The sequence below is a fragment of the Cyprinus carpio genome, unplaced genomic scaffold, assembly GCF_018340385.1.
Source record: "Cyprinus carpio isolate SPL01 unplaced genomic scaffold, ASM1834038v1 S000006603, whole genome shotgun sequence".
Lineage (NCBI taxonomy): Eukaryota > Metazoa > Chordata > Actinopteri > Cypriniformes > Cyprinidae > Cyprinus > Cyprinus carpio.
In genome coordinates this window covers 413,766-439,031 of record NW_024879248.1, presented here as the reverse complement: position 1 = coordinate 439,031, position 25,266 = coordinate 413,766, and the positions used below count along the sequence as shown (strand labels likewise).

Below are 25,266 nucleotides of genomic sequence, written 5' to 3'. Positions count from 1 at the left end.
CACGTTGTGGTGTGGTTGGCCGGGGAAGTAGCAAAGAGAAATGCATCCTTTGGTTGGGGTTGCTTCCAAACCATCCGTCCTGCCTCCCACTCATCCTGGTCCCCACTTGCTTTTCCACCTCAATGCCTAACACTCTTCATCATCCTCACACGACTTTCCTCATCAGCAAGTATTCTTTCCTCCATCCTTCTTCACCACCGACACACATCCCCGTTGTCTTTTTGCCCCTCCATCTTCGAGCACTAGATAATTAGAGCTACATCCCCAACGTACTCTACGAAACTGTTGATAGTAGCTGCAAGACACCAGAGAAGCCATCGTTCCTCCTCCTTTTAGAGGAAGGCCCTGGGTCAGTCCAAGCCTTGTCTCTCCACACGCCTCAACGTCCCCTACCAGCCCTCCGTTCTGGACTGTCCACAACTTGCAGATCATGGGTGATACCATACTCAGTCCAGTTCCACTTCCAGTGCTAAACCACTCCCACCGAGATGATCAGAAAGGCTCAACCAACCATGCTCTCTACTTTCGCTGCTTTGGTGTCAGCCTCCATCTCTCATTCCAGTGCTCCTCTGGCAAATGACGCCTTCTTCATCCTCCGTCTTCGTCAGGTGGTCACCTCATCTTCAATTAACAAGCCACCACCACCTCGCGCGCCTCACACCATTACCCTGGAGTCTACAAAACCTGAGTGGACTGCAACGGCTGGAGGTGTTTTTTAGCATGTGAGTGTTTCGAATACATGACTTTTTAATGTAATTCAACTTTCCGACGAATGTCCATTTTAATTTTATAGTGGGATCAGAAGTCATGTGTCTGCTGGCTGTTAAATCTCTTTTCTTTGCCAGCTGCACAGCTCTCCTGCTTCAAATGGAGGAGGCCAATATAGCCTCCAGCAGAGCCCAAGCACAAGATTCAGATCCAGGTGCCACAAGGTCAGGTAAAACCTGGAAAAGTTATTAAGAGGTTGTGTCACTTGAAACTTGTTTTCTTTCGCTCCACTGATTTACATTTATATATGAATGCAAATTCATGAGGAACATGGAAATGGACAGCTCATATGAAGTAGTTTCCCAAAGTTCAATTTTCTGTGAATTCATGATCTGGAACGTGTCAGTATGTTTAGAGTGTGTGCGGGCGGGATAGAGAGATCGATATGGTCCCACCATGACCGGTCCTAAGCTCAATTAAAAGACAGCAAAGTTTAAAACCTGCAGGATGTTGCAGTGTTTACATAAAAGTGGAGTAAATTGTGGCAAGTTTAAAAATCTGATCCTTGCAGTGTCTTGATTTTTTTTTTTTTTTTTCATGTTGTTTAAACAAGTCCCTAGTAGTGACTGCCTTGTTTATTATTATTTATATATACTGGTTTTTTATCCTTTCCTTATAAATGCCCTGTGATTCCAGAATAATTTATGTATCCTGTTTTAAAGCAGCTCTACCAAAGGCTTAAAGTCTAGCTGATTGACATATTCAATTGCTATTGGTTGGGAATTAAATTAATTACTAACATAAAAGTGTGTAACTACAAAATGTGTAATATTCTCCCCTTTCCTTCAGTTTACACAATTCAGATCTCCTCCCAATCAGGAACCATGGCCAAGTCACGAAGAACCAGGCCAACAGGCCACCCCGCCTTTATCATGCCTCATCCTGTCTCATCACAAGTTCCTTCCTTCCACCTCCATCACATGCTCGCACCCCCCCAGGACCCGACGTCCTGCCCAGTTTATATATTTCTCTCCATCAGCTCTGTTCCCATATGTGGTTGGCTGCACCAAAACTCCTCCTTGCACACTTACAACCCTGGAACTCTCAATGGGTGGAGGCTGTGCTCAAACTCCACCACGCCCGTCCATCGCCAGTGGGCATGACCTGGCCAACAGTGGGGATTGAAATGTGGGCTGGGATGCTAAATGAAAGTAAAGACCCTGAACAAGGGTATCAGCACTTCATTTACATTGGTTGTCCTCCTCGGTCTCGTTTGTTTTCAAAATGCCCGTAGATCTTGGTGAGACAAGCATAGAATTCATTTTCAATCTATCTACTTTCTACATCTATTCTGTAATTAGGTCTGCAAAAAGAAAACTTGTATGGCTTTTGCAGAAGTAAAATCGATTTAAACAATTTAAGGTTGCTTTGAATTTGAAATCACTTTAAAAAGTCCATTGTGCAGTGAGAATGCGAAGATTTATGGTTTGTAATTCGTAAGTTCAGTTCTATATGGCAGCAGGTTTTGGGCCAAACATTAGTTTAAAAACAATCACAAGGACAAAAGATCTTGCTTTGATAATTAATATTTTTCCCCTTGACTCTCCAGTGTTTACTATATATGAGAACACATTATTATTATAATTTTATTGGTGGGTGGGAGTGGAACACCTATCCTATAACAAACCAAATCTAAATCAATTACTGTTTGGGTTAGTATCTGAAGACGCTCCACAAACCCAGGAGAGGGACGTAGAGGAAGATCAAATTGGGCTCATCAAGCCATAACTAATACCAGCGTAAATACATCCAACAAAGACGCCTACAAGGATTACTCTTAAGGAAAGCTGTGTTGCACAAGTAAATAAACATAACTTCAAGATAGCCTTGATTACGTGGCACACAACGACATGTGCTACTAATAAATATTTATACAGATCATGACTAAATCTGTCTTACCCTCACAGGATTTGTCCACGATGCCCGAACAGGTGGAGATAAAAACCAGTTAAAGTGAGTAACCTGGTCAAGTCTATTATGTCCCAGAGGTACAAGTATTTTCAGAAAGCAACAGGCGCAAGATGGACGAGAGATGAAAAAGATCACAGAGACGTCTGCCTCAATGCATTCCTCACCATGATTGAAACCGACTGTTTATTTTCTCTCGGGGTCCATCTTTCAAGATACAAGTTTGCAAAATCTCCTCCCCTGCACGTGTTTGGGCCCACCATTGGCTATTGAGTGACAGTTCTTTGGTTATATTGGGCTCTGTTCCCCTCCCCCTGTGTGACATGACATCATGTAAACTTGAGTACTAAACCTTCAGCCACCCTCCGTCCCGTCTCGTCTTTCTTGTCTTGCTATAAATACAATATCTGAAATCAGAATGGAGGTATGCATAATGTGGTTATGCATAGAAGGTATCTGAAGGTCGAAAATACAACACACTTCGAAGGGAGACAAGGTAAGATTGGCACACACTTTACACTTACCACATGAAATGAATGTTCCACACATGTAAATATAACCGTTAAGTACAACTACATGGGTGTTTCTTTCTGTCTTTCTTCCCCTCTCTACCCTCCCTTTCAGAGAAGGGTGCGCAGATTTTAAATAGTCAGCTAGGATTACACATTTATTACAATTGAGGTTTTTGAGTGTGGAAATAATGAATGAAAGAACCGGAGAACAGAATTTAACGCCATCGGCCGTCGATATTAACTTTTCTTATAACATTTAGGATTTGCAAAGCAACCTGATTCTTCTCAACGTGTGGTCGAGAGAGCATTCCTTTGTGTAGATGGTGCGTACTCGTGACACTCACTCTTTCAGATGCTGAGAATACCCTCGGCGACAACGGCGAGGATAGTTTAGATCGGTTCGCCATCTCAGTAGGACAGTGAATGTGTATGAATTACAGTTCGGACAGATTATTGGTTTGATGACGGTTTTTTTACCTTCAATTATAAACACCGAAATTCTCCTGACAAATGTCCTAGCTAGAGAATTTGTGTTTAACCCCCCTCTCTAAGCTTTCACATGATATAATTTGAGTTGGCAGAAGACAGTCAATGAAGAGGTACGCTACAGTGTGTAGTATGATGGTGGTTGCGATAAATGCATTCGTTTGGGATTTTATTTGTCTTGAGAAAGACTGTAGTAATTTTTGAATGTCATCATGAGAGGATAAGACTTTCAAATTTGCCCTTTCCAAATGTAGACGTCTGCTCTCTATTCTCTTAATCAAACACTCAGTTTTCCGTTTTTAGTTTAAAGGCTCTAGAAGCATAAAAGCAGGGGAGTTTAACAGGTCATTTGTTGATTAGTTTTATTTCTCCTAATTTGTAGGCGTACATATGATTTTATCTATATGGGCTTAGATCCGTTGATTACTGTAAGTTCTATAAAATAAAACCTTATATAGCAACAAAAGGATGTTACAGTTTCCCCACCTTAGGATTTTGTATTATGGGCAGTGCAGGATGTGGGACTTGTACATAAGGCGATGCAAACAAACAGACAAATTGTTCAGCATTTATACCAAATCATATTTTGGCAATGTAACTCCAACCTCAAGTATAATACTGTAAGAAAAGAAAAAAAAAGTATAAAGTCCTGGCAAGACATTATCATCAGCAACATTTCAGTTTAACCATAAAGTTTCATTTAAACCATAAAACAATGTGTATGTGTAAATGTGTAATTGCAAAATAGGGGTAAAAATTTTTATAAACACTGAAAAATTCCCGTCATATTCACACCATTCTATGGGCCATATTTGTTTACAGACTTTTTTCTTAAGAGTACAATATTTCAAGTGTAGCTAGTGAGACAGTTCTTCTTTATACTAGAGAGATGTAGGGAGACTAACCATCAATGACAATCAATTGTTAGAAATGTAAAAATATGTATCGCTTTGAGGGTGAAAGCTTCCTTGGAAATCAGCTCAGGGCAAAACAAGGGACTTTCCTAAAGGTAGTATTGAAATTTTTATACTTCAAACTGTCGATACAGATTTTACTAAAGTTTACCATGAAAGGATAATGTACACCCATTTCATTTAAAATTGGCAGTTTGCATTTAAGATGAAAAAAAACAACACAAGATGTTAGATACATTAATCTGTTACCATTATCTGGTCTTATTTTGACTGCATAAAATCTTTAAAGTTGGTCTTATACTGTGAAAGTACACCACCATTTAACACTTATTTGAAGAGGTTGATGGCTGTTTGTAAGGACTGTGTCGTTCTGTGTTGGGGGTAAAAGATAAAAGGTAAGTTTAATCCTAAAAATATAATGCATTGTTTGAATGAGGGATTTATAACTCCTCAGGACCAATCACCATGTGCAGCATCCACCCTGCTGATCATTAGCGGCGGGCAGCCACAGTTACATACGGAGTGCCAGTGCGCTCACCACACACATATCTACAGGTTTAAGAGGAGAGAGAAAGATCGAGACGTATCATGGACGGGGATTATCAGTTAGAAAGGATGGGGATTTAACAAAGTTAGTAGGCCATGGATTGACAAGGGCTAGTGGAGGGAATGTGGCGGGACACCGTGGGATATAATCTTATTAGAGAAGTGCCATGAGACGTGACCGGTTACCACAGACAAGAGTCGGGACCTCCCATCCCCCCCCTCATTTGAATGAGTGGTGCTTTTTTTTTAAACATTATATTGGTCTATAATACCTTTGTTGCATTATGTTCCTTTAATTATATGGTGGTGGATGCAAAATGTTTAAATTTGCAAAGTGCTGAACATTTCACACCCTCTTCATCACGCATTGATTGGTGCATTTCATTTGGACGTACCAATTATAATGACTTTTCATATTAAATTTTAAAATGTCCTCTGGGCATTTCCTGTTATTCAGAACACGTTAATCATTCCCATTCATAATGGGTTTATATATTGAATCAAAATGCTACTTAACTTTAAAAGATTTAAAAAAAATCATTCATTGTTTTTTTTGTTAATCACGAACAAATTACAGGCATTTTATTAAATGTTATCATTCAGTCTTATGAAAATATCCCTGACGATATTACATATGTAATAGATATGTATTATACATTATGTATATACCCAGACGAGTCTGCTAACAGGATAGGCAGGTAAAAGTAAGCAGGCGTGCCCTGGTGCAGTCCTCAACAACCTGGAGCTGACAACAATGCTCAGAAACAGTGGAGATGACGATCGTGGACTTTCAGGAGGAACCCGCCCCCCCGTGCTCTCCCTCCACATACAAAAACCATCCTGGAACAGCACTGTAACAGGTGGGAGTAAATTCCAGGTTTCCTGGGCACCACCATCTCTCAGGACCTGAACTGGGACACTCACATAGACTCTATTTGCTAAAAAGACCAAACAGAGGTTGTGTATACTTCCTTCCTCGCCTGCCACCCAGTTTCTACTTGATCGTCATTGAGTCCTGTTCTGTGTTTATCTACAACTGGTCTGGTTTGGTTCAGCTAAAACCAAATCAAACAGCAGAAGACTACTAGTGGACAGTCAGGACATGCTGAGAGTATTAGCGGTGAACACCCTGCCCAACCCCAAACCTTGAAAATCTCTAGAGTGAGGAAAAAGGGCTAAGAAAATCACCTTGGACCCCGCACAAACGAGTCCACTCTCTCTTCCAACTGCCTGGCTGCCCTCTGGTCTGAGCTACAGCACACCGTCTACCAGTCACAGCAGGCACAAAAACAGCCTTTTGCCTTTCCTGCTGTCTGATCTTCAGCCAAACAATTCAACAGTCCGATAACATACTACCTAATACATTGTTCCATCACGAACTGACAATTCTTATATTTATACATAGAATTCAAAATTTTGTAATACTGCAACCCTTGTAAATTAACATATCTGTAAATTCATTTAAACAATTACATTTGTGTTGCTACACTTTTTTAACGTCTATATAGTGCATTATTTAATTTTTTCAGTTTTTCTATTAGTGTTTATATATTCCATCGCATACTGTGTTATACTAGCTACTGCTTTCTGGCACTATGCTTTGTGCTTTCTTCTGCACTGACTGCAGCAGTCAAATTCCTGGTGTGTGTGCCTTAACATATTTTCTTTCTGACTTCTGTTTTTTTTTTGGGGTGGGGGGGGGGGGGTGGGGGGGGGGGGGGGGGGTGGGGGGGGGGGGGGTGGGGGGGGGGGGGGGGTGGGGGGGGGGGGGGGGGGGGGGGGGGGGGGGGGGGGGGGGGGGGGGGGGACGGGTGGGGGGTGGAGGGGGGGGGGGGGGGGGGGGTTGGGGGGGGGGGGGGGGGGGGGGGGGGGGGGGGGGGGGGGGGGGGGGGGGGGGGGGGGGACAAGGGGGGGGGGGGGGGGGGGGGGGGGGGGGGGGGGGGTGGGGGGGGGGGGGGGGGGGGGGGGGGGGTGGGGGGGGGGGGGGGGGGGGGGGGGGGGGGGGGGGGGGTGGGGGGGGGGGGGGGAGGGGGGGGGGGGTGGGGGGGGGGGGGGGGGGGGGGGGGGGGGGGGGGGGGGGGGGGTGGGGGGGGATTTTTTTTTGGGGGGGGGGGGGGGGGGGGGGGGGGGGGGGGGGGGGGGGGGGGGGGGGGGGGGGGGGGGGGGGGGGGGGGGGGGGGGGGGGGGGGGGGGGGGGGGGGGGGGGGGGGGGGGGGGGGGGGGGTGGGGGGGGGGGGGGGGGGGGGGGGGGGGGGGGGGGGGGGGGGGGGAGGGGGGGGCTGGGGGGGGGGGGGGGGGGGGGGGGGGTAGGGGGTGTGGGGGGGGGGGGGGTCGTTCACTATGATGGGTGCGCGAGTGGGGGGGGGTGTGGGGGGGGGGAGGGGGGGGGGGGGGGGGGGGGGGTGGGGGGGGGGGGGAGGGGGGGGGTGGTCTTTATTTCTGGGTACTTTGTTACTGTACTCTTTAATTTCTATTCCTAAATTTCATTCTTCTTTCTAGACGAGAGTAACCTACACCTATAGATACTTGGGGAAAATTAATATGAATATTAGAATCTTACAGGTGATTAGTTATTTAGGGCTATCTGCTGGAGCTCAAACTAAGTTCAGTCCAAACCAAGCAATAACTGGCCACGCCGAAATGTGCATCTTAAGGTTCAATAGTAAATTTTCATAAAAGACACGCCCTGTAGGGACGTGAAAGTGGAAAACCTTTTTCTGATAAACAGAAGTATACCGGTTTTTAACAGCCTACTTAAAGAAATATACAGCGGGAGGTAATTAGTATTATCATCACAGCAACTGTAAACTTATCAATGGTTTTGGTTAAATCACAGTTTATCTGCAAATTTGGAAACTCCTCTTATTCATACTTTCTCTACTGCTCTTATCAAGGCCTATATTTGTCTTCCCGGCCCCACCGTCACAGCTTGTTTGTTATTGTTAATTCAAAGCGCAGGGAGCTTCGAGAGCTCGTGCTGGAATCTGTCTTTATACAAGTGTTTCCCCCCACCCCCCCCCTATGGCTGGAAATGCGTCCATGACGGCTCTCGTAGCGTGGGCGGGGCTTTCAAAGTCACGTGATTCAGAAAAAGTTTCATTAAATTATCTCGGGAATCCTTGCTGATGGCAAACTAGAGCGTAAATTGGAATCTGGACCTCCCCATGGATCTCATTTTGAGAGAATTAATTGATCCCACAATAAGACGGACAGATGATCAAAATGAAGAAAAATCGAGAAAGAGAAAGAGGACTGAAGGAGTAGGAGGAGAGAGGGAAAAATCCGGAAAAAAAAGCACCCAGGTGTGTTTGTGATACATTATTAAAATAATGTTATAAAGTCACCTAAGTATTTCTCCAGTACGGGACGTAAGATGGCCGTTTGTTTATTGTTTCATGCTTTTTCAAGTTGGTTAAATTTATTTTGCAATTGCATTGAAAACGAGGTGGTATATTCCAAATCATAATTTAAAATGTTCTAGTGCAGGTCTTTTGGAAAACTATGCAAAAAAAAAAAAAAAAAAAAAAAAAAAAAAAAAAGCAAAAAAAAAAACAAAAAAAAAAAAAAAAAAAAAAAAAAAAAAAAACACGGCGTCCGGAGTCACGATTTTGCGTGAGTGCAGGTTTAGTGCACCTGTTAAGAAGTTGAATGACAAACGTTTCCCAAGCTTTTTCCGTATTTTCCCATACCGTACTTAAGATATGTGTCTTGCACACGCTGCGTATTGTGTTTAGTAGGCTAGGTGACGCTTTTCCTCCAGTGGACTGAGGAACAAGACAGAAGCAATTTATCAAAGTCGAGTGCCTGCTGCCACTCCTAATAATATTTTCAAACAAGTCTCAACACCTTAATATGTAAAATGTATAGGATATGTGCTTTAATCTGCAACAATTGTAAGCTACATGCAAAGGTAATGACTGTTTTTATGGCCTTTCCAATCAGGTTTTTGGGGATGGATGTGTCTTGTGATGTTTGAGGGAAGTCCATATGAAATGAGATAACCAACACTTTACAAGCAACCATATTAAAGTCTATAAAGCTTGTTTAACAGGGGTTTGCCACTTGCCCCCTCAGTGAACAGGATGATAGCAGGTTAGACCTATTTTTATACAATATACGTACATATGTATACATAAACACACACATTTGTATGTCCTATAGTATGTTTACAGTTTAAGATATGCGAGATACTTTTTTGTGTGTCTGTGTATTATTATTTGCACATATTGCTATTTTATCATTCCTCAAACATGCTAAATTTATATAAGCAATTGCAGAATAGTCCATTACATGCATGACATAGAAAATGAAATATACATTTATGAAAATATATTAAATAAAATATACACATTGGGGGATAGGAGAATAGACATTGAAATAATAAAAGGAGATTCAAATGAAAGATGGATGACAAATCATGTTAAAGATGAAAAAACCTTGTCAAATTAACAGAGCACTAGTATATACTTTTGTGGTTTATGCAGAACAAATGTTTTTTTGTCATCCATTAAAAAGTATATTACAGCTCTTATGTTGGATAAACAAACATGCTGCTTGTAGTTGAAAACAAGTTGACCTTGTTCGTATGTAATTTAGCAATCCTAAGGAAGATAACAGAAGTCTTTCTCTTTTTATTATAATTTTTTTTTAATGCCTCCTTAAGCGTTTGATTATTATGTCAGCTTAGACATCCTGTTTTATACTAAGAGTAAAGCACAAAACAATTTTTTTAATTATTAAAAAATAACCCCCCTTCATTGATTATGTAGTTTCCCAAATACAGTTATTCTGAGATAGCAGGCCATTCTCTCGCCAGGAATAAAGGTTTTTATTTATTATAATAATTATAGTTACAACAAGTATGGGCTATCTAAGTTACTAACTATGATTTCATTGTATTACTATAAATTCTCATGTTTTGTTGTGTACAATGTGTCGAGGCAGTCACATTTTGGTTTTGAACATAGTTAGGCAGTATGTAAGTAGGACATGAAAGTCACAAAATAAGCTGATTAGTTTCTGTGAATTCTAGAATTGCATTTCACAATTCAAAACATTTCGCCAGAAAACATCAAAAGAAAAAGTTGAAATTCTTTTTTTGCCATTCAAGCGTAATCCTCATAGTTTGTTCTCCTCAGTCACTTACTGTGTAAAGAAAGAAACACCGTTGACCTGCATGCATGTAAATGCTCTCTGACTCATGCTTAGGGCTGTGTAACGGTTCTGGGTTGTAGAGCTGGATCCCAAAGATGATAAAAAAGAGAGTTGTGCACACCCTTTGTGGAGGGACTCATCCAAGGTAACAACAGGGCATTTTCCATTTTCGTCTTGCATTCAGATTTACTAGGCATAGTGCAGAAAATTCTATTCAGCTCCTTTCATACTTCGATTATTTTAAAAGCAGACATTGAATCTTCTGCTGTAATATGATCTGTGCCATTAATATAGTCTGATTTGGTAAGTAGGGAAGTGGTCATTATCAAACCATGTCCTTTTTTTCTTGAATGAAGGTGGAACTCCTAGCCATATTGTCAAAACACAGTCACATTTCCCCTGTCCTTTTCCGGCGATTTAGCACAGCTATTGTTTATGTAATGATTCAGCAAACAGGGTTTGGGGCACGTAACTGTTTTCAGTCATTTCATTTGTTAATTTTACGTGATGATGTGTGACATTATGTGCATACTGTTTAATTTCAGCTAATTTAATGTCTTCATTGGATGAATTAATTGTAACATGAATGACATGCACAGCAACACAAAAGGCGATTGATTTCTTTTTTTTCTCTTAAAGTCTGTTCGACTGAATATGATGGCTTGAATAGTTAGAATATATCAGAATTCTGACACCCGACTGAAACCTGTTCTCTTGCTCGGATCTGCTGTATCTCTGTCTGTGTGCAGTAATGGGGCGCTTGTGTGCCTAGTGTGGTGGAACACGGGACATTTCATGCACCCCATAATCGGCAGCCAGTGATCATTGTGATCAGCAGTGGGACAGTGAAGAACGCACCTCTGAATACCCACCGATGCCTTTGGACGAGCTGGAGTTTGCTGGAGCCGGCGCGCAGAAGACAACAGTCGCAGTGGGTGTCTCACTTTACTTCTACAACGTCCCTCAAGCATGCGCAATCACAGTGTACTGTAATTTGAAATACGAACTCCATCTGACAATACAAGTATGATAATTGGTAATACTTTACAGTGAGGATCTATTCTTTAAAAGAAATTACTAAAAACTCTCAAATGCGATGATTAAAAACCACATCTTTACTGAGGAACCTTTTATGTCACACCATAACCCTTCTTCAGTGCCTAATTACATAATTACTATGTATGTTATTACAAAAAGATATATAGTGGAGGAAAATATATGTAGTTTGTTTTATCTTTTTTTTCCAGTTCTCATAGTGGTGCATGCCTTTATGCAACTTAAGGTTCAGGTTCTAGCAATTAACATTAACATTAAACTGCAGTAGATGTCAGTGACTAAAGATGCTGTCACATAAGCAAATAGTAAGCAAAAATTCCATAAACAAAAAAAGAACCTTTGTCTATATCAAAAGTAAGCCATTGTATGAAGCAGAGCTCACAAGTTTTCTGTGGGTTAACATGGTGAATTTGCATGATCAACTGAATCCTTTTTAAAACCTGTGTGTGGAAATGAACAAGAGGTCTGTTAATAAATAAACAATAACTTTAATCATAATGTTTTTCATTTTTATTTTGTGGTGTCTAAAGCATTAAGATATAGACCTTAGTAAGGGTGGACCATATTGACATTCTCTACCTGTATGAAAATGAGACTCTGAGGGATGCCACACAGATATTTATTTGTGTATTAAACAGGAGAGGTGCATCATTACTAAACGTTATGTAAATGTGCCACAGACAACCAGCGTATTTTGGAAAATAATATAAAACTGAAATTACAAAAGTCTACTGAAAGTTTTTTTTGGGAAAGCTGTTTCATCAACTTTGAACAATTTGCATGTTGTTAAACCGCATTACAATCCCTTGAACTCACTGTGTCCTTGTTCCTCACAGCTTCCTTTTTTTACTTCCTGTCAAAAATTAAAATAAGGTCTATTGTCCGTGCCCTTTAAAAGTATGCCAGGCGCTGGGCAATTACAGAAACTACTATGAAAACATGTAATCCACAGCAATTATAAACTTCCCTTTAACCAACCCCACAGAGCCTGAAGTCATACACTTTCTCATAACCACATTAAAGCTAATTAAATGTAGACCAGTAACAAAAGAAAAAGCCTCTCTGAGATATTTTGTGGAGACCGTGTGTTGCCAGATCCATGTTCAGTCTTTCTCTTTTCAGGCACATCAAATCCCTTCCTACATTCAGCAGTTTGTGAGAGTGACAGCATTAAATGTCCTGCATGCTTGTGCATGTGTAAACATGTCCGAATGCTGTGTATCTTAGTTTTAGGATGAATAATATCACACATACAAACATTGTGTCATCTTGTGTCCCCAAGTTTCTGCGCCTGGCACATGATACACCTCCAGACAATGTGTACTCGCTGATGACGTCACAGTGGGGCCTGCCGATACCCAATCTGGTGGTGTCTGTGGTGGGGGGAGAGGGGAAAGAGAAGGTGAAAACCAGGGTGCGAGAAGTGATCAGACAGGGTCTATTCCGGGCCGCACAGAGCACAGGTAACCTCTACTGCTCCTATATCTTTAGCTCAGTTATGAGTGCTTGAAACCTTTATACTCACATATCTAACCAATCACATGTAGACTGTGTTAACCCTACCTTCACCCTCCACCCTCCAACCCTTTCCACCTGGGTTAGTATTGTGTGCTAAAACTAAGATAAAGACAGTTATTTATTTATTTTTAGTCATTTTACATGATAAGGAAGCAAAATTGAAATGGTTGAAGTAATAACCAAAATAAAATAATGAATCAAAAATAAAAAAAAGCAATTATTGCATGGCAGAGTAAATGTGTGATGATGAATGTTTTACTTCAGCATGTCTACGCATGCCTTTACTTACACACACAACAAACTTCCAGGACATATCAGATTGTGAAACTGGAGACACACTTTTTTACAGTGAAGACTTTAATGCAGGGAATGAAAGTGGCAGATTTGTTTCACTGAGGTTTTCCATAAGCTTGACTGAACCTGGGTGTGTGTGTGTGTGTGTGTGTGTGGGGTGGGTGTGGGTGTGTGTGTGTGATAAGTAATGATACGTCTTAAAATTATGAAGCTGATAATGAAAATGAATCTTTAATGACAGTACAGTGGCCATATAAAATTTTATCATATTATTCCTGCATATAGACATCCAGAGACCAAGTATGTTTTATGAATATTTAACTCTGATGTGGATATGTTTCTTCTGAGTTCATGTTTCGGCCCTACCAGAGTAGATCAGGTAGGACAGGTAGTTTTACTGAAAATGTTCTGGAAAATAAGTGCTAATGACTGTTTTCCATGCACCCAGTAATTAGTGTCTAGTCTTAAGGTCAGTGATAGACAGGCCAAACTAGTATTACTCAACAGTGGCATTCCTCCTGTGTGTGTGGTTGATAAGGTTTATTATGTATATGGTAAGAATGTAAATGGCTTTAATCTAGAAGTGTTGCATTATGGTAAAAAACCTTTATTAGTGATGGTGTTTGTGACTTTTATGTATTTCCATGCAGTTTAAATTAAGCTGCTGAGTAATTTATGGTATAGTACTTTTCATTATCTTTTTCTTTTTCCAGGGGCTTGGATCATGACGTCAGGTCTGAGGGAGGGTGTTGGCCGTTGTGTAGGTGAGGCAGTAAGGGATCATTGTGCAACAGCTTCATCTCTTTCCCAGGCCAAAGTTATAGCTGTTGGTGTTGCTCCCTGGGGACTGATTTACCAACGGCAGCAACTCGTAAACCCACAGGTATTACCGTATGAGTCCATTCTGCTTCAGTATCGACAGAAAAACCACACTTAAAATGTATGAATGTCAAAAAAAATTGTTGTAAACTGCTGTAGGACTTTGGCTAGGCTGCTCTGTAAAAACTTATGGTTGGTTACTCTTTATAAGGGTAGTTTCCCAGCGCGGTACTATGTGCACAACATGCCCCATGAATGCAGCTGCCTGGACAACAACCACCAGGCCTTCCTCTTGATAGATGATGGAAGTGTTGGACACCGAGGTACAGAAACAATGTTCAGAGCCAACCTGGAGGACTTATCTCCCATCAGCGCACTGGCATCTGGGGTGAGAGAAAGAAGACGGTTCAACTGAAAAATAAAACATTTCTAAAGTCTTCTTGAGCACAGAGCACAACAGCAAATGCCCAAATCATTTATCTAGCACCTTCATCAGGGACTGCCACGGGAAGCACAAGCACATCCCTGAGGAACCATGCGCTTCCTTTTATTCGATAAAATAAATAAACACAAAATAAGTAAAACACCGGTGTGCTGTTATATGAAAAACACTATTATATTAAAAAAAATAAAATTCTGTTACATATTAAATTATTAAACAAATTCATTCATTAAATAAAATTTTTTCATTTAGTAAAGAAATTTTTTCATTTAGTTGTAGTAATAATGTTTATAGTCCCTACACAGGAAAACAGGAAAGTTGTTTTTGCAGCATTACATAAAATGTAATCCACAATCACAAAGACACCAATATATATATCTTTAAGAACAAAATAAAGCTACGTTTTGCATGTAATATGAGGACTGCACTGTCCTCTGGTGGATCAGAGTGAGAATGCAGTTCTGAGACAAATGGAAGCTAAATGCTAGTGCCTTTAGGTTGTTTGTTTTTACTCAATTTAATTTGAGTAATGCTATACTTCTCTTATATTAACACATCTGTCTTCCTCCTCTCCTTAACAGGTAGTGGAAGCATCGAGATTCCTGTTTTGTGTGTGCTGATCGCAGGAGATGCTGCAATGCTAGAGGTCATTACGCAAGACTATTTTAATTGTTTTAATATGAATATATTATACATAATATTAGTTTTATTTTATTAATATGATTTTTTTATTTTATTTGATGTACCTGTTCAGTGTAGTCTGGGTCATCTCCAAAAGCATGAACAAAACAATGCAAATTAAAAGATTACTTTATGTTGTTTTGTTCATACTTTTCTTAATGCCTGTAGCCTGTAACCCAGCTGTCCATGTGCTATTTGCATTTAGCACTGTTTTTGGAATGAGGGCCACCAGTGATTAAATACACACCTTACACACATAAATGCACAAATGCTCAAAAAAAGTCTATAGATATCAAAAATAAAATTAAAAATTAAAAAATCACATTTATAACATCAAAAACATTTAAAAATAATTGAAAAAAATGAATGATATCATCTTTCTTATAACAGAGAGTGGATTTATCTCTGAAAAACACCACTCCATGGCTGGTGCTGGCCGGCTCGGGTCCAGCGGCAGACCTGATAGCGGCTATACTGAAGGATCTCAACATACCCCTGAGTCCACCAGTGAGTCCCACTTTAGCGACCACTGCTGAGGAAAGCAGCAAAAGTGCCAGTGTTGAGGCTGAGGGACCCAAGTGAGAGAGAAAATTAAGCAAACATTTCCCTTCTGAGGCTGACACTGGAGAAGCTTGTGGATCAGGTGAGCATACAGCAAGAGATTGGATAGAGAGTGCATGCAGGCCAAAGGTATTTCTTTTACTTGTAGTTACTTTTGTCTTTTTCACACAGGCACTTAGTATCTATCAAAACCGAGATCTGATCACTGTGTTTCATGGAGACCAGGAAGGGCGAGATGACTTTGACAGAATCATCCTTAGAGCTCTCGTGAGAGGTGAGATTAAATCACCTGCTTTGACAATTTAGCACGTTTACAGTATATACTTATGGGTTTATGTGTGCATGTGTGTGTTCAGCTGCTAAACGGGATGCTAATGATCCTAGCGAGTACACTGAAGAGCTGAAGCTGGCAGTGGCCTGGGACAGAGTGGATATCGCCAAGAGTGAACTCTTTAATGGTGACATCCACTGGAGGGTAGGATTAATAGCAACATGAATGAAACCAAATGTGTGTTTTAATATTACAGCTGCTCTTGATTTAATCTTTCTGTTAGTATGAAGACCTGGAGGAATCGATGACCGATGCGCTGGTGAACGACAAGCCCAATTTTGTGCGTCTGTTTGTGGAAAACGGCTTAAACATTCTGGACTATCTGACGTATCATCGTTTAGAGAGTCTTTACAGCTCACTGTCAGAACTGCAATCTGGTGTCCTCATCTCCTCCAGAGGAGGCTGCAGGAGCGAGTGGGCTTATCTGGCTCTCAGGCCCGCTTAGCTTTACCAGACGAGAATCACCACGCCACCCCAGCCTCACAAGCCCGTCTGCGGCTCGAGACCTCACCCTGTATGAGGTAAGAGGACAGATGCTGACACCAACATTAGAGTTTTAGGATTTAAAAAAGAATGTGACAGAGAAATTATGAGACAAGATATATATATATAGGGATAAAATGTACCCCAGCTTCTGCTCTAAACTATAGTGAGCCCTTTTACATTACTATAAGATTAACAACAGATCCCAAACTTTAATTCAGTTATTATTTATTTTTAAATATAATAATCCACTTAAAAAAATTGTTTGGTCTGCAAACATGTTAATTGTACATAATGCAGTTTTTAAATTAACTTATATACCTGTCAAGCCACATCAAAGAGCATCAAACAGCATTTATTGTCTGAATTTCCTGAAAAAAAAGGACATAATTGAAAGATGATACTTTGTTGTTTCTTTTCAAAAGTAACAATATATAAATGTCACACACAAAGATTTGTCAAGCATGGGGAAACAAATGAACAAATGGAACAATAAAAATCCTCAAAAATTCAGTTAGATTTTCAGTTCTATTAGATTGTTCAAGCATGTTGCCAAATAACTTGTACCTTCACCACACTTCGTCTATACCAAGAATGTATGAAGATACATTTTTAGCGGGCTTTCACAATTTCCTTTGCTTGAGAAAACAAGAAAATATACAACTACAATTCCATTTCATTTATAACATGCTTATGAGTTAGTTATTATTGAGCGGTTTCCCTCCCGCGTTTCCCAACAGCATTCTTACACCCACTCAAGAACCATGCACTCCATCTAAAAACAATAGAACAGGGTTGAATAATAATGATGTCTTCACTAAGATAACATCTTCATGATGATTTTTTTCTTCATCTCTCAGGTTTCGCGGGTGTTATCAGAAATCATGGAAGATGTCTGCCAGCCGTTTTACTACGCTCCTCTTGGTGTAGAACAGGGATGGGCCTCAAGGAAAGCAATGAAGGTACCAGTCAGGTTTTTCAGAGGTATTGGGGTTGGTGAAATGATTTGACTTGTGGTCAGATACATTATAGAAACAATGTTGTGATCATAGTTTCTGTCTCGTCCTTTCAGCATGTGAATAAGTTGCTGCTGACTGAGAGTGTGTACCGGAAGCAGCGCTGTATGACTCCCTGGATAGCTCTGTTCATCTGGGCTGTTCTTCAGAATCGCAGAGAAATGTCTATCTACTTCTGGGAAATGGTATTGTTTTTTGGTTTTGTTTTTTCAGAGTCATAATTGAAACCCATATCATGTTCTCTGCAAATTCTTTCTAATCTCGTATGATGTTTGGTCAGAAATATACATTTGCAAATGAGTAGGATATGACAGTGATCCTGGACTCTATACTGACACCTAGTGGGCATGGATTCAGTATCACACCAAGGTATCAGCTTTTGATGCAACTGTAGAAATGTCATATTCATTTATTCAGCAAGTAAAAGTGTCCTATAGCAGGAGGGTTGCATTGCAGAATACCACAGATGTATTATTTATTATGACTATTATGATTAATATTATAGTCTTTGATCATGATAATTCCCATGGTCATATTATTATTATACATTTTCTTTGTTTTGCTCCTTTCCCCCTCTCTCTTTCAATGCTAGGCGGGGGAGTCGGTGCTAAGTGCTCTTGCTGGGTGTAAGATATTAAGAGAGCTCTCCAAGTTGGAGACAGAGACTGAGACCAAGCTCTGCTGAAAGAACTTGCTCAAAACCTTCGAGAATCTGGCACATGGTGAGCGTGAATCAAGTTAAAGAGATGGCAGATGGGAGGGATTTTCAGTGTTCCAGTGGGGCCCAAAAGTGTGAGACAGCTAGTGAAAATGCTTGTATTTTATATTTATTTCACACACATATGTGTGTGTGTGTGTGTGTGTGTGTTTGTGTGTGTGTGTGTGTGTGTGTGTGTGTGTGTGTGTGTTGTGTGTGTGTGTCCATAATGCAGCATTAAGTCTTTAGCATTAAGAAATCTTACATTACATGCTTTATGTATGTCTTCATAGATGTGTTCAGTGAGTGTTACCAGAGCAACGAGAGCCGCTCTTTCAAGCTCCTCATCAGACAGTCACCTGTATGGGGCAGCGCCACCTGTCTGCAGATGGCCACCGCGGCTGACGCCCGCTCTTCTTTCAGCCATGATGGAGTGCAGGTAAGCAGTGGTCATGTTTACCTGTTGGAGTGTCAGTATTTCTTCATTACATTGGTGTCATGGTTCTTCATCCCATCCACGGCTAGACTTTACTGTCAGAGATTTGGTGGGGAGACATGGACAGCAATACAGAAGTGTGGAAACTAGTCCTCGGATTCTCGTTTTTCCTGCCTCCCTTTGTCTACACCAACCTCATCAGTTTCAAGTCAGTATCCAATATTTTCGGCCAAGATTAGTTTTCTTTCTGGTACAGTCGTCAAAGTTTTAATGCCCTCTGATCTCTTAGGGAGCAGGAGAAGGAAGGAAAGCCAGAGGAATTTCATCAGGGTAAAGAATTAGACAGCGCCGATGGAGCCGAGTCATTGGCTGATGTTATAAACACGTAATTCATGGTTTCTTCAGCACCATTAATAATTTTACTAAGTTAAAGAAGACACAGATAAAATAAAGCGAGTCATACATGTGCTTCACAGGGAGGACGATGTGGAGGAATGTAACGCTTTAAGAGAGGAAAACCGGAAGGTGCGTCTAAATGGCATGATTGTCACAAATCCTGTTAAACTTTGACTTGCTGTAAGGAGCTTACCTCTTTATTTTTTTTTTATATTACAGCATCAAAGGCTATCACCCTAAAACGGCCTTTTATATTGCACCGATGGCGGGCAGTTCTGGTTTGCACCGGTCTGCTTAGTCCTTCTAGGCAACGTGTTGATGTACTTCCTCTTCCTCTTCCTGTTTGCTTACGTCCTATTGGTTGACTTCAAGCCCCCGCCTCCCGACGGACCCGCCCCCTCAGAGCTTGTGTTGTATTTCTGGGTTTTTACTCTGGTCTGTGAGGAGATTCGACAGGTGCGAACAATCTCCATTGTGTTTACACACATTTCAATGCACTCGTTCAGTCCGCTGAATCTTGATCTCCCTCTCAGACGTTTTTTGTAGGATCTACCACTGTAATTCAAAGGATGAAGTTGTACATCCAAGACATCTGGAACAAGTGTGACATCACGGCCCTCGCGCTCTTCATTCTTGGGCTTCTCTGCAGGTGAATTCAGTGAAATCTGTCCTGTGTATGTCCATGCATGTGATTGTATTGGTTAGTGCACGTTCGTTTTTTGTGTTACAGGATGTTTCCATGGACGTATAATTTTGGTCGTGCGGTAATGTGTGTCGACTATGTGGTCTTCACGCTCAGACTCATTCATATATTTGCAGTTCACAAACAACTTGGTCCCAAAATAATCATAGTTGGGAAAATGGTGAGAAGGAGTCTTTTGTTTTCAATGTGCCCTAAAAAGTGCATATAATCCTGCTAAAGAATGATCATGTACTCCGCAGGTGAAAGATGTGTTTTTCTTCCTGTTCTTCCTGGGGGTGTGGCTAATGGCATATGGAGTAGCCAATCAGGCGCTGCTGTACTCCTACGACTCGCGTCCTGGGGTAATTCGGCGCGTGTTCTACAGGCCATACATGCACATATATGGGCAGATACCACTGGATGAAATTGATGGTGTGTGTCTTTGTGTCTCTGTTGTGTGTTATTTTTGCTATACAGTTCCATCAAAGTATACCTTTCAAAACTTTGTGGTCTGTCTATTTAAAACTGTTTTCTGTCAAAAGTCTATTTTTTCTTTTCTTTTCTTTTCTTTTCTTTTCTTTTCTTTTCTTTTCTTTTCTTTTCGAAAGTCTTTACTTTTACTTTTGATTAATTTAATGCATCCTTGCTGAATAAAAGTGGTACTTACTGACCCCAAACTTTTGTACTTTCAGCTGATTTTATTGATTTTGTTGATTGTAATAAGTTTTGTTTTTTGACTCTAGCTGACAAGCGACACGAGAAAGAGTGTACAGACATGTCACTCTCATCCATCAGGGGGCGGAGCCATGCCCACAGTCTGATGCTAACTGGCTGGTTCTTATTCTGCTGTCAGTCTACTTGTTGGTCACCAATATTCTGTTGGTGAACTTGCTCATTGCAATGTTCAGGTAAAAAAACTACACCATCAACACTGATATAACATCACATGCCTTCCTGTTTGTATTAAAAACAATGATTTTATATGGACTTACAGTACCTGCTACTATGAACTGATGTTACAAATGTATATGCAAGATGTTAGATTGCTAGATTTCTCCAAAAGTTAGTTCCATGGGAACTTGAGCACAAGCAGGTTGAGTGCTTATTCATTTATAAATATTTTGAAATGGCTTAGTTAAATTACATTGAAGTTCAAATTTGCATCTGTGTAGTAACCAGTTCATTAAGGCAGTAAGTATTTGTTATTAGCTGACATTACAAATGTTTAGTTAATATATACAATATTTTAAAAGTTTCAGGTCAGTCAGATTAAAAGAAATGAATACTTATATTCAGCAAGGATTCATTAAATGGATCAAAAGTGACAGTAAAGAAAACTTATAATATTCCAAAGAAATTCAAATAAAATATTTCATATAAATGCTGTTCTTGTGAGCTTTCTATTCATTAAAGAATCCTGAAAAAAATGTATCATAGCATCCACAAAAATATTCAGCATCACAACAGCAGTTTTGAGCATTGAAAATAAGTAGTTTCTTGAGCATAAAATCAGCATATCAGAATGATTTATGAAGGATCATGTGACACTGAAGACATCATAGAAATAAATTACATTTTCAAATTCACATAGAAAACCATTATTTTAAATTTATTACTGTTTTTACCCAGTGTTAGTGTTTTAACTGATCAATTAAATTTTTTATCAACCTTTGGTTGGTTGGTGTGCATAAAGACTCATATCAAAAACAATAAAAAAATTGTACCAACCCCCAAATTTTGAACAGTACTGTATGTTGATTGGATGTATATCAGCTGATATTGGATTTTCAATTATTCATGCTCGTTTCCCCTTCTTTTACATTTAAATAACTTTTGCCATCGTCTTATTCTATCATAAAGTTAATCTTTAAAGACATAAATAATGGAACAAAACAATTAAATGAAATCTTTAGCCAATTTTAAACTGCGTATCCATAATTCATATTGTACATTATTATGTGTAGTGTAGCATGTAATACGGTTAATTTTATTTATAGTGTCTTTTTTTTGTAGTTTTAGACAAAATATTTCAGGGTTCAATACTCTATTAACAATACAGCACGACCTCTCTAGCCATATTGCTTGGTATGATTGTGTGTTCATGTTATTTGTCTTCAGTTACACATTCAATAAAGTCCAGGAGCACAGCGATGTACACTGGAAGTTCCAGCGCTACAACCTGATCGCGGAGTACCACTCGCGCCCCTGCCTCTCCCCGCCCTTCATCATCATCTCCCACCTCCATATCTTCATCAAAAGAGTCATTCAGAGGCTGCCCTCCAATAAGAGCCAACACTTTAGTATGTTCTGATATATGATGCCTACATTATATACTGTCTCATTTGATCATTTTATCTTTAAAGGTATAGTTCACCCCATGAAAATCCTGTTTTCATTTACTCTCCCTCATGTCGTTCCAAACCTATATGACTGTCCTTCTTCTGTGGAACTTTAAAGAAGATATTCAAAGAAATGCATCACTGTTTTTTTGACTGTTTGGTTACCATCTACCTTCAGAAAAGAAAGAAAGTCATACAGTCTGGTCAGACATTAAGGTGAGTAAATAATGACAAGGTTTTTATTTTTTGAAGGAACTATCCCTTTAAAACCCTGAGGTGTGTCTTTTTCCCATAGTGTTGGACCTAAAAAGGCAAAAGAGGCCAGTTTGCTAAACACATGGGAGTCGACGCTGAAGGAGAACCTGCTTTCCACACAAGGAAAGAAACAACTAGAGAGCGACACGGAGCGGCTCAAACGCACCTCCCACAAAGTCAGTCAACCCTGTTACTGTTCTTTCATACTCTCAGATCAACAATTAGCAACTTATTTCACATACTTCTCATGTGAGTTCTAAAAAAGATGATGTGAGTGGAGAACATATCCATCACTGACAAGTAGATCTGTATGTAATACACACCCCGGGGGCATTTAGTAACCTTGCAGCGGCAGCTCTTGTTTCGCGTTTATGTGCGTGTGAAGGGGGGAGAGACTGTCAACTCCTGCTGAATCAGACACCGGCGTCTTGAATGACAGAATGTGTGTATTTGTGTCCATATGTGTGTGTAGGGTGGACAGCGTCCTGAAGCAGATGTCGGAGATTCGCGATCATGATCGCAGGTTGAAAAAACTGGAGTCGGAGGTTAGTGACGACTATGCACACCTGTCTACCTTGTGGCTATCAAACACACTGACACCCTGTTTTTAAATCCCAGCAGCGTCCCACAGAGTGCACGCATGTGTCTGTGGGTGCAACACTATGGGCCTTGCCTTATTTTAGCTGCAGCTGTTGTGTTTGCTTGCTCAGCTCAGAACAGCCCATCTGTCATTCTCCCTATCACTGTACGAGCCTTTAGAATGTGGATCCGCTTTGAGAATGTGCCAAGCTGTCAGCCGAGCGATGTAATTAATGAACCTCTGCTTTAAAGGGGACCTCAGGTTTTTGACCGACACTCTCTGTCTTTTTCTGTTTGCTTGTTACGCAGGTGGAGTACTGCTCTACTGCCCTCTCCTGGATAGTGGAGGCACTTTCTCAGAGTGATTTCGTAAAGCAGACACGTCCACCTCCTCTTCCTTTCAAAGGTGTGGTGCTCGCTCTCCTCTGCCTTTCCCCCTCTCTGCAGTGTCAAAATGTAGCTTATGTTTCTCTGGTTCCCTCTTAGTAACAGTGTTTACAGTGTTGCTTTGGCTGTAACATTTTAATGATACTTATTTACATATAAAGTATACAGTTATAGTACTTTCTTACTGATGGAGACATAACATCATCACATAATCTCTCTCTCTCTCTCTATCTATCTATCTATCTATCTATCTATATATATATATGCAAAACTGGAGGGGCACCCTTTTAGATAGATAGATAGATAGATAGATAGATAGATAGATAGATAGATAGATAGATAGATAGATAGAAAATGTATGTATAAATCTTTGTGTTTTCAAATTTTTAATTACTTTTAAACACTATTAGTATTATGTTAACTATAATTTCTCTTCTGGCTTTGTTTCAGGAATTGCTTCTAAACGGCCCACTGTTTCCAGATAAAAATTATGCTGATAATGCAGATATGTAATTGTATGCATTTTGTGAACTTATTTTTGTATGATTCTTTGTGCCATTTCAGCTTGACATATTAACTGTCACGAAGACCTTGTTTTTTATCAGATTTCTTACATTGTATCAGAAAGAATGATATGATTTGTTCTAAAGTTTTGATTTAAGTTTGATTTAATTATTTGAGTTGACAAACGCTACATATGTTTACGTTTAGTAATTTCACTTTAATGGCAAACAGAAGGATATTAGTCAGTTATTGAATGCATTATTTTCAAAAATGTTTTAGACTTAAACATAAGAGCCTGATTAAAAACCTCATTTGAAAGAAAAATCTTAGACGGACTTAGAGGTTTTTGCAGCTTAAGTCTTAGACTTAAACATTAAGCATAATGCTCTTGGGAACAAGTATAGTCCAAGTTTCAAATAGAGCTATAGAGCTAGCAAATCTGTAATCACATTTTATGTTTTTTTATAGTTTGTTTTATTTGTTTTTTCTAATAAGACAAAATCTCTTAATCATTGGTCATATGTTTTCTACTGATATTTATGCTTAGTCTTGTAATACAAAATAATGTAAGTAAATTTCAGTGCAGATCAATGCAGTCATCCACAATTACACTGTGATAACTCTCTTATTGTGTCTGTTACTGACTATTGGAAATCAGTATATTTTATGTGATTGTAATTTATCACATTTATTATTACAAACCTGTATTTTTATGTTTTTTTAAAGGTGTATTAAAATGGCTTCAGTGTACCAATTAAACTTAAATTTGCTTTTACATTCTCTTCTTTGCTTTCTATTCTCAGTCTTCACCAGTGGCCATCTGTAATGACCCTGTCCCCTTTTGAGTAGCATTTGATTCCTAGGTTGGCAAGGTCTTAGTCTCTTACAAGCCTTATATGGCAAGAGCTGCGGTCGATGAGGATCAGGTTGTCATCTTCAGTAACAGAGGAGTGGAGGAGGGGGGTGGGGGGGTGCTTGACTCTTTTAAGGATCTCTGCTTAAATCTAACTGGAGCTAAATCAGCACATCATCTTAGTTTAGCCACCCGCTCAGTGTATACATGGAAGCGCTGCTGTTTTCAGAACAGAATCTGTGTGCAAGCAGCTTTACTTGCATGAACATGCCTGTGGAATTTTAACAGATAGCATATCAACTAATTTAATTTGCTATGTGTCCATTACTACACTGTTACAAATGAAGGTTCTTTATTGGCATCTATGGTTCATTCTTGAAGAACCTTTAACATATATCCATGGAACCCTTCTCTTCCACAAAAGGTTCTTTGTAGTGGAAAAGGGTTCTTTAGATTTTTTAAATGTAAAATAAAAACAACAACATTGGAATCCTTGTTTTTAACCATGTTGTGTATCACATTTAGCAGATTTAACCTTTAAAGCTTGAAAAGGTTATGTGTCATCATGTGCTTAGACATAGACATCAATCATGGGGCATAAAATCTCATAATATTTTTAAATGTACTCATAAAGAAGTGATATATTTAC

General features: G+C 39.9%; 1 pseudogene; it reads left to right on the top strand.

The window, feature by feature from the left end:
• Window positions 1–488: 488 nt before the first annotated feature.
• Window positions 489–23,927, top strand: LOC122144151 (annotated as a pseudogene).
• The last annotated feature ends 1,339 nt before the right edge of the window (window positions 23,928–25,266 follow it).